This window comes from Chenopodium quinoa, unplaced genomic scaffold (genome assembly GCF_001683475.1).
Source record: "Chenopodium quinoa cultivar QQ74 unplaced genomic scaffold, ASM168347v1, whole genome shotgun sequence".
Taxonomy (NCBI): Eukaryota; Viridiplantae; Streptophyta; class Magnoliopsida; order Caryophyllales; family Amaranthaceae; genus Chenopodium; species Chenopodium quinoa.
Window position 1 is genome coordinate 7,578,289 of NW_018745448.1, and position 9,091 is coordinate 7,587,379.

The window sequence follows — 9,091 nt, forward strand, 5'->3', positions numbered from 1 at the left end:
ATAATCTTGGATAATGATATACGAAGTATTTCAGTATCTTAATTTTAATCTATGTTACTATACTTGTAATTAAAAGATTCCTAGTATATAAAATATATGTTAAAAAATAATAATAAAAAAATTAATTGAGTATGATTGGATTAAATGTGTTGTCAAAATGAAAATAAGTATCATTGTAGGTTAAAAATTGGAAGTCATTCAAATTTGGCAAAAAAAATAAAGAAAAAAAAATGGGAAATTTTTTTATGACATCATGACAAGTGTCACTTTAGATAAAATATATATTAAAAAATAACAATAATAAAATTAATTGAGTATGGTTGGATTAAATGTGTTGTCATAATGGAAATAAGTATTATTGTAGGTTAAAAATTGGAAGTCATTCAAATTTGGCAAAAAAAAATAAAGAAAGAAAAAAAAAAGCAGGAAATTTTTTTATAACATCATGACAAGTGTCACTTTAAGTTCGCTTTTAGTATATGTTATAATAATTGATTGATGATTGATTGATAGGGTTATTTGACTATTAAAACTAATGTTTTAGAGGGAAACAAATACAATCAACTGTATATAGTATTAGTATCACAATGAAATGGATATCAGTTGGGGAAGAAGATCTTTACGTGCATGATATGGTGTTAACATTGGAGCATAGTCAATGTATCTTGTGATGAGGGAAACGAAGACTGGTTAGGAAGGATTGTGACCTGTCATAGATTTTATAAATATAGTAATAGTACATTGCACCCAAACATAACCAAAATCTTCAAATGAACACACCATTACACAATTACATACACCCTTCACTTTGCTAGCTAAGACTCTGCTGGATTATTCTCGATCACAATTTGAACTTCAATTTTTATCATAATTTACAAAAACTTTTGTATACCCCGGTTTACAATAATTTTATTGTACATCGAATATTTTGCGAAAAGTGACCATTTTTTATATTTACAAAAGTGACCCCTTTTATCCACAAAAATGACCCCTTTTTTTTCCATAATTTTTTTTTTTTTTTTTTATAAAATTGACCCCTTTTTATTCACAAAAGTGACTTTTTTTTTTCCCAAAAAAGACCCTTTTTTTTCTCAAAAAAGAGGCACTTTCTCAGGCTCATCTACTTTCATAAAGAGATTTATAAGATTGCTAAATGCATATACTTCATCTCATCCATCTTATCAGAAAGAGCCAATGCTTTCAGTCATCTTTCCAGTACAATAACAATTCAAAGAGTTCCATACGAAGCCTTTTTTCACTTCAGAAGGAAGACTATCAAAGTAATTCTCTGCTTTGCAAATACCCTTAGCTTTACAGAGTACGACATACCAATAGGAAGTGCACTTTAATCACATACGAGATACGACATACCAATATACCACGATAGTATCATTTTAGCAAGAATGCTTACGTTTGTCCTTCTCCATCCATTCAAGGATCTGTATGAAGCAAGATCACAAGATTCAATCATGGAAGAAAATGATTTGCAGTGAAAAAGGAGAGAAAAGGAAAGTAAGAGTAGAGAGAGAAACTGAAAGAAGAAAGCACTCAAAGAAGATCCCGAAAATGAAAAAAAAAAAGGAAGAAGGTGCGAGCAGCGAGCCGATTTACAATATCGTTATTGTAAATCGGATTTTAATAAATTTTTGTGCATAATTTAATACTTGTAGAATTGTGATCTATAATCATTTTCAGAACTGAGTTTTGATTCGAATTATTATGTACTTCATACAACAGTGCTATGTCTGTCTTCTATATTCTCATCAATAGTAAGGGTTTGCTATATTGATAGGCTCCGATACTATGTCAAAAATGGTGGGAATTACGGAGTATGTTTCATAAATCACATACATCTTGCTAATTGATACTCCCTCCGTTTTTAAATACTTGTTCCATTTCTATTTTTTGCACTATTTATATGTCTTACTTTGAATAATGTTTGTAATTTATACATAAGAAAAAAATATAGTCTTGTGGGTACTTGTTGGAATCATCTCAATGAATAGATTATTAATTTTCAATTGTTAGAATTTATGCTTATTCATAATTAAAGATATTAGTGATCAAAGATTAACATTGACATACGTGTCCAAGAGAAATTGAGCAAGTATTTAAAAACAAAAGGAGTAATACGTAGTATCTATCACTAATTATATGCACATCGCACCACTCGATTAATGTCACTCCTCAATGTGACACTACAAAACAAATAATTTCACTCCTCAATGTGACACTGCAAAACAAATAATGTCACATGCCATCTATATCTATACTTAGTATTTAAAAACTATAACCAAGAAACTAAGAAAGATACATGTCCCCATCCATTCTATTACACTTCTCTAACCATAGTGCCACATGTCATCTTACACAATTAATTTTTATTACACCATTTTTTTAATTCCTTCATTAAACTTATACTTCAGCTTTCATACACACTTCATCTCTTCCCTTTAATTCAACCTTTTCCTATTCTCTCTTTAATTTTAGCCCTTCCACCTTCTATTTAAGCCTCTTTTTCGATTAAAGTTCCAAAATTTTAATTTCTTTAATCATGTTTCCGATTACATATTATACTCTATAATGACTTACTGATATTTCCTCACTTATCTCTCAATACAATTTTTTCGATTACATATCATACCCTATAATGACTTACTGATATTTCCTCACTTATCTCTCATTACAATTTTATATGAATAACCCGTGCATTGCACGGGCCAAGAAGGCTAGTTCACTATAATACACAATACACTACTCCGTAATTGGTAAGTTTGTAACAATATAATCTGCCTACAAGGTACATTGCCTTAAAAAAATAAGAGTACGGTCTTAGTTTATGGAGTGTTCTCTTTAAGTTATTCGAATATATCATGTTTAAACTTTTGAGTACTCTATGGCCTATTCTCTTAAACTTATTTTTAATTTATTTCAGTTGATTTCAATTAAGTTACTACTTCCTTCTTTTATAAAATATTTAGTCCAGTTTAGTAAATCAGAACAGACCCTATATCTCATAATATAGGTACCCGTATAAAATAAGTCTATTATTCGAAATACTAGTAAGGGTATGTTCTCATTGATTGAACTCAGCTGAACTGTGCTGAACTGAACTGAACTGAACTGAATATTTTATAAGAGAAGGAAATTAGGTGCTGAACTGAACTGAAATGAGCTGAGCTGAACTGAACCGAATTTCAACGTATGAGAACAGACCCTAAGTCAAGATAAGATACAAAATAATACAGTACAAATTAAAGCCGAAGACATTGTATATATGTAGCTTACTAGCCAAGTTTTTGTTATTTATATTTTTTTAAAAAAAAATTTGTAAAAATGATACCCACAATTCAAAAAGTGTTGTGGAAGCAAAAACATCAAACAAATGTGCGAAAAATAGGGCAATGCAAAGGACGATGATGATGACAAGGACGAGGAAGAGAAGGTAGTTGGCGAAAATGTGTTGGTAAATCCATGTGTGTAATGGTAATGTGACCCGACTAAAAACAGAAGAGAAGGCAAAATATAAATAAAATCCACATTGGAATTGAAAAAAAATAAATAGGAAAGACAATTCATTTATTCATTCATTCAATTTGCAATTGAATGCCAAAAAATAAAATAAAAATAGTGATATCCTCCGAGATTTGATTTGTTTGTCTGATACGTCTTTTTGAATTCATTACAAAAGTCCAAACGCATCATACATCCATCTCCATTTTGTGGGTCCCACTCTAAGATTTCTTTGGGACTCTCCAAATCTTTTTTCCCCGAGCATTTGTCCCTACCATTGCCTTTTTTCTTCTTCTTCTTCTTCCTTTTTTTTTTTTTTTTAAAAAACAAAAATAAAATTTACTAGTTATACTCAGTAAAATTTACTCTCCTCTTTATAAAAAATTAATCCAAGGGAAAAATACCACGTACTTTATGTACTTCATTTAATTGGCATTTCCCACGATTTCAATCTCCATACATATTTTTTATTAATTAATACACCTTTCAAAATAATACGGAATATAATTAGGCATTTACGTCTTTTTTTTTTTTTTTTTTGAGCTTCTCTATAGAGCTTTTTGGAAATTTGGTTTAGAACTAGGAAAAATTGCATCTAATATTACAACCTTTAACTGGTTCTTTTTTAATAATACAACTTTTCGATTATACATTAATATTACAACCTTTGACCTCCATTTATTTTTAACGGGCAAAAACTGGTTGGTAACCTGTAAATACAAGTTACCATGACACATGTCATCCTTTTATTGATTTTGTCAATTTAATTTGATTTTTAAAATTTGTATAATGTTTTAATTATTACAAGACAATAAATAATAAAAATTGCTTTTATTATTATTATAAAAATTAAAAAAAAAATATATTACCTCCCAGGTTATGTGCAACGATTTGACATAAAGTAGAGAAGAAAAAATGTCTAATCGTTACACATAACCTGTAACGGAGGTAGTAAAAACCCAAAACACGGCCACCCCCTCCCTCACTTGCCACCACCACTCCATCTCCTCCCCTACACACTGCCCCCCTCCCCATCCCAAAACGGTCAGCCGGCGCCTAGCTCACCCACCGGCCACCGCCGGTCGATCTTCCCTTTACTCCGTCGCACCACCCACCCAAACAAAACGCCTAACCCTTTTCCCTACCACGAACTATGCCCTCCTCCCTTTCTCCACCAAAACCCAACCTAACCGCGCCATATACCCCAAACTGCCCCTCCCCCACCCCGAAACCCTAGCAGTTGTGGCTTTCGAGGGTGGTGGAGGGGAGATTTTACACTATTCAAGGGTGTGGGTCGGTTTTTTAGGGTTTTCAAAGCCATGAAGGGGTTTTCGTTTCGTGTATGGTGCTTAAAGGGGAAGGGGGCGACGAAATTGGGAAGGGAAGACGTGGCACCGGCCTGAGGGTGGGGATGGTGGCAGTGTTGCGGCCGGAGCAGGGGATGGGGGACTGGGTTCGTGCAAGAGAAGGGAGTTTGTAGGCCAGTGGAAGTTTTTCAGGTAGGGGTCGCCGGCTTAGGGTTCACGCGTTGGCCGAAGGGGTTTCGCCGGTGAGAGTTCTTGTAGGTAGATGGTGGCTGGTGGCTGGGGGTGGGGGAGAGGGAGTGGTGGCTGGGTGGTGGGAGGAGGGTGGGTGGTTTTCTTTAATTGAAATTATTAAATTAAAAATAAAAAATTATATTTTATAACAATATTTTTTTAAATCAAAAATCAGTTTTAATTTAAATTTAATTTTTTTTTTAATATTTAAACCAATTGCATGACAACACGTGTCATGGTAACCTGTTGAGTAGGTTACAAGTCTTTTTGCCTGTTAAAAATAAATGAAGGTCAAAGGTTGTAATATTAATGTATAATCGAAAGATTGTATTTTTAAAAAAGAACTGGATAAAGGTTGTAATTTTAGATGCAATTTTTCCTTAAAACTATCTTAAAGATAGGGTTATCTGTGAATATTACCCGAATAATTTTTATTGTTTAGAACTACCCGCTAGTTAATTATGAAATGTTATAACGTTTGGGTAGCACTAGTCAATAACGTTTTTCACCCAATTAAAACGTTACTGTGGCCTACTTTTTTTTTATTTTTCCCATCTAATTAACTCCCCCCGGCTATCTGGAACTCAATTGAACCCCCAAAACCTAGAAATCAAAACCCTCAAATTTCTTTGAACCCATAAACCCTAATCTGAATCATTAATTTAAACCCTAATTATGTTAATTGCATTTAATTGATACTTGTAAACAAATACAACAAACAATGAATTAAAAGAACAGTGTGAAACATTACCTGAAATATTGAGAAAAGTGAAAATGTGGGCCCCATTAACGTCTTAATTAGATGAAAAACGTTATTGGGCAGTAGTACCCAAACGTTTCATAACTTGTGGGTAGTTCTAAAGTTCTAAACAATTTTTTTTTTGAGATACAAATGACCCTATTTGTAGGGTAGTTCAAGACAAAATTTTTGAGCTTTTTAATTCATTTCAGTTTAGGTCGTTACAATCCAATCCAGTTGTTTAAATTATTATTATTATTATTATTATTATTATTATTATTATTATTATTATTATTATTATTATTATTATTATTATTATTATTATTATTATTATTATTATTATTATTATTATTATTATTATTATTATTATATCTCAAAACCATACAAAGTTATACAACCTATAGAAAATTAGTTGGAAGCCGAGATACAATATGAGCCCTCACTCCTCTAGTTATAAAAAAGCCGATCCTAGTAAAGATATGGGCTGCAGCACGCGCCCCAATATCCTGAGTCTTCGAGAACTTCTGGATTCACTTAAGCAATGCAACAACCTCCTTTTCTAACTCCCCAAGAGAAGAGAAAGAGAAAGGAAGGAAGCCATATCCGATTGCTCGACAATTGGATTCGTCCTTGACCCGCTTCCGATTGGCTGCATCAGTCACTACTCGTCCAGGAACAAAGTCAGAAAGCCCAGACTGAGAAGATCCTGTCAAGTCAACACAGACATCGCAACTACGATCCCATGAATAAAGTAATACATCTGCAGGTCTGAGAGCCCCGTCGTTCCCTCCAGATAACCCAATGTCAACCTCCTTTCTGGCTAAAATCCCCGACCGATAGCACATTTTAACAAGGATATCCCGAACAACATTATGCCGATATTTAATGCCCACAATACTAGCACAAGACACCGCGTGATCACCGAAAATATCCCCAGAAAAAACCCTTGAACAAGCAGAGCATGGCGTCGCGATATAGAACAATAGAACACCCAACCGATATCACAACACACAACAATTATCTTGGCGTTCATCGTCTAACCCAACCATGAAATAGGTACCGCCCGAAGCCAATAAGAGGTGTGATCTCCCTGTTGTGATTTCCATAACCTTGATTGTCGAGGAGTTAAAGAATAAGCAGATTCTGCAGAAGTGGTAATTTGTAAAATATATACTACCTCCGTTTCGTATTAGTTGCAACTTTGGAATATTTTATATCTCACAAATAATACCCCAAAGTTGCAACTAATAAGAAACGGAGGTAGTATCTGCCAATTTCTTCATGAGTTTAGGGGCAGCAACCTCACTAGGATTACTCAAAATTTCAAACTCCACTTGTAATACCCCCAAATCTCCCTCTACGGAAATACAAGTATAATACGTATATATATATATATATATATATATATATATATATATATATATATATATATATATATATATATATATATATATATATATATATATACCGTAGAGATAGACTTAGGCGTATTACCGCCGCGTGATCACGCAAGGCTACTCAACTTACTGAGAATAACAATACTTTGTAGCGGAAACTTCAATACTCTTCTTTATTAATAATAACTAGAAATAGTAACCAATGTTATGAGTACTCAAAATAGATACAAAACCAACATTCCTAATTTAGTGAAACCAAATCCCGGGACTCCATGCATCAATTATTGACTTCACCTGAAATAACACTACTTACCATTACAGTAAACAAGGCGAACTAAAACAAATAAGAAGTACGGGTTAGCAAAATATGCTAAGTATGGTAAGTGCAAGATAATTAAACTCAATTTATTTGCAAACATGCTTTAAAACCAATTTCAATAATTAATCCAATAATTCCAAACTCATGATTCAAAACCAATTCTCAATATTCCAATAACCAATAAAACCAATACCAATTATTTAAAACCAATTCAGCATATTAAAAACAAATTCCCCATAATAAACCAATAAAACCAATTAAACCAATTCCTCTCCTAAGAGGTGGTATGGACTCATCACTAGATTCCACATACTCATGTCGCTTCTTTGGGTATGAAAAAGGTACTTGGGCATTTAAGAAGTACATTTGGTCATTAGGTCCAAAGGTTCGATCTTTTGGGATCGTGGGAATTTTCACAGCTTTCCTCCTAGGTTCATACTTGCGCTCCACATAGTGCAAGTCCCTCTTAAGGCTAGACATGGTTGCCAACCATTTCCCTTCATGATGATGCTTCTCATTCCACATTTCGCCTTCCTTGATCACATCCCCATATTTGTCAAAGAGAGGTTGGTATTTCTTAGTACTAGGTAAATGGGCCAAAGCCAAAAGGACCATCCAAGGTTGTTGGGTCAAGACTTCCTCACCATCCTTCTCATGAAGGGTCAAGGCCAAAGTAAAAATTCCAGTCATGAACTCACTAACTGAGACTCCACTATCTTTCAAGTAATGAATGTCAAAATATAGATGTCTCATTTGATCAATCTTTTCCATCTGTTTCACACACACGTGCAAAACAATTAATTAAATGCCAAATCACACAAACAATAATCCAATTCAAAATCCATTTGAAATAAGCAATTCATAACTCAATAAACCAAGTATAATTCAAAATCACCCAACCATGGTTAATACTCCAAAATTTCGGACCCCCTATACTCACTTCAAGGTGTTTTAACACCAACTTTAATGCACACATAATCGCATACTCAAGTTTAAATAATTTCAATTCTTTTTATTTTCGAAAATAATAAATATGTACTTGAATCGAGATTAAAGGACGGTCAAGCCAGCGTCTCCCAGGAAAGTTACCTACGACGCTGAGGCGAGCCTTTCCTAGTGACAGGGTAAAGTCGTATCCCCTAATCAAAAATAATTCCTAAGTCCTCTAACTAAAGTAGATATGGAAGTAGGGTCGATCTCCACAGGGAAACAAGTCTTTTTACTCCTAATTAATTATTATAATCTAAATTATCTAAGTAACCAATATTTATATTCGAATAAGAAACTAAACTACTAAGATTGAGAATAGAGAGAAAACAATATATGAAAGGATCTAGGGCATAGGTTCACCATTAAATAATACACCAGGGTAAAACATAGTAATCAATCATTGACATTGCATAAATAACATGATTAACAGGCTCTCGCAATTTATTAATCAACATAGATCTAACAGGCTCTCGCAATTTACTAGATATAAGTTCTTAATGAAAATAGCCTTCAATATCAAATTAACATCTGCTCGATTCATCAATTTAATATTGCTATACTTTTACAATCCGCAATTGTAAAACGTTAAAACAAT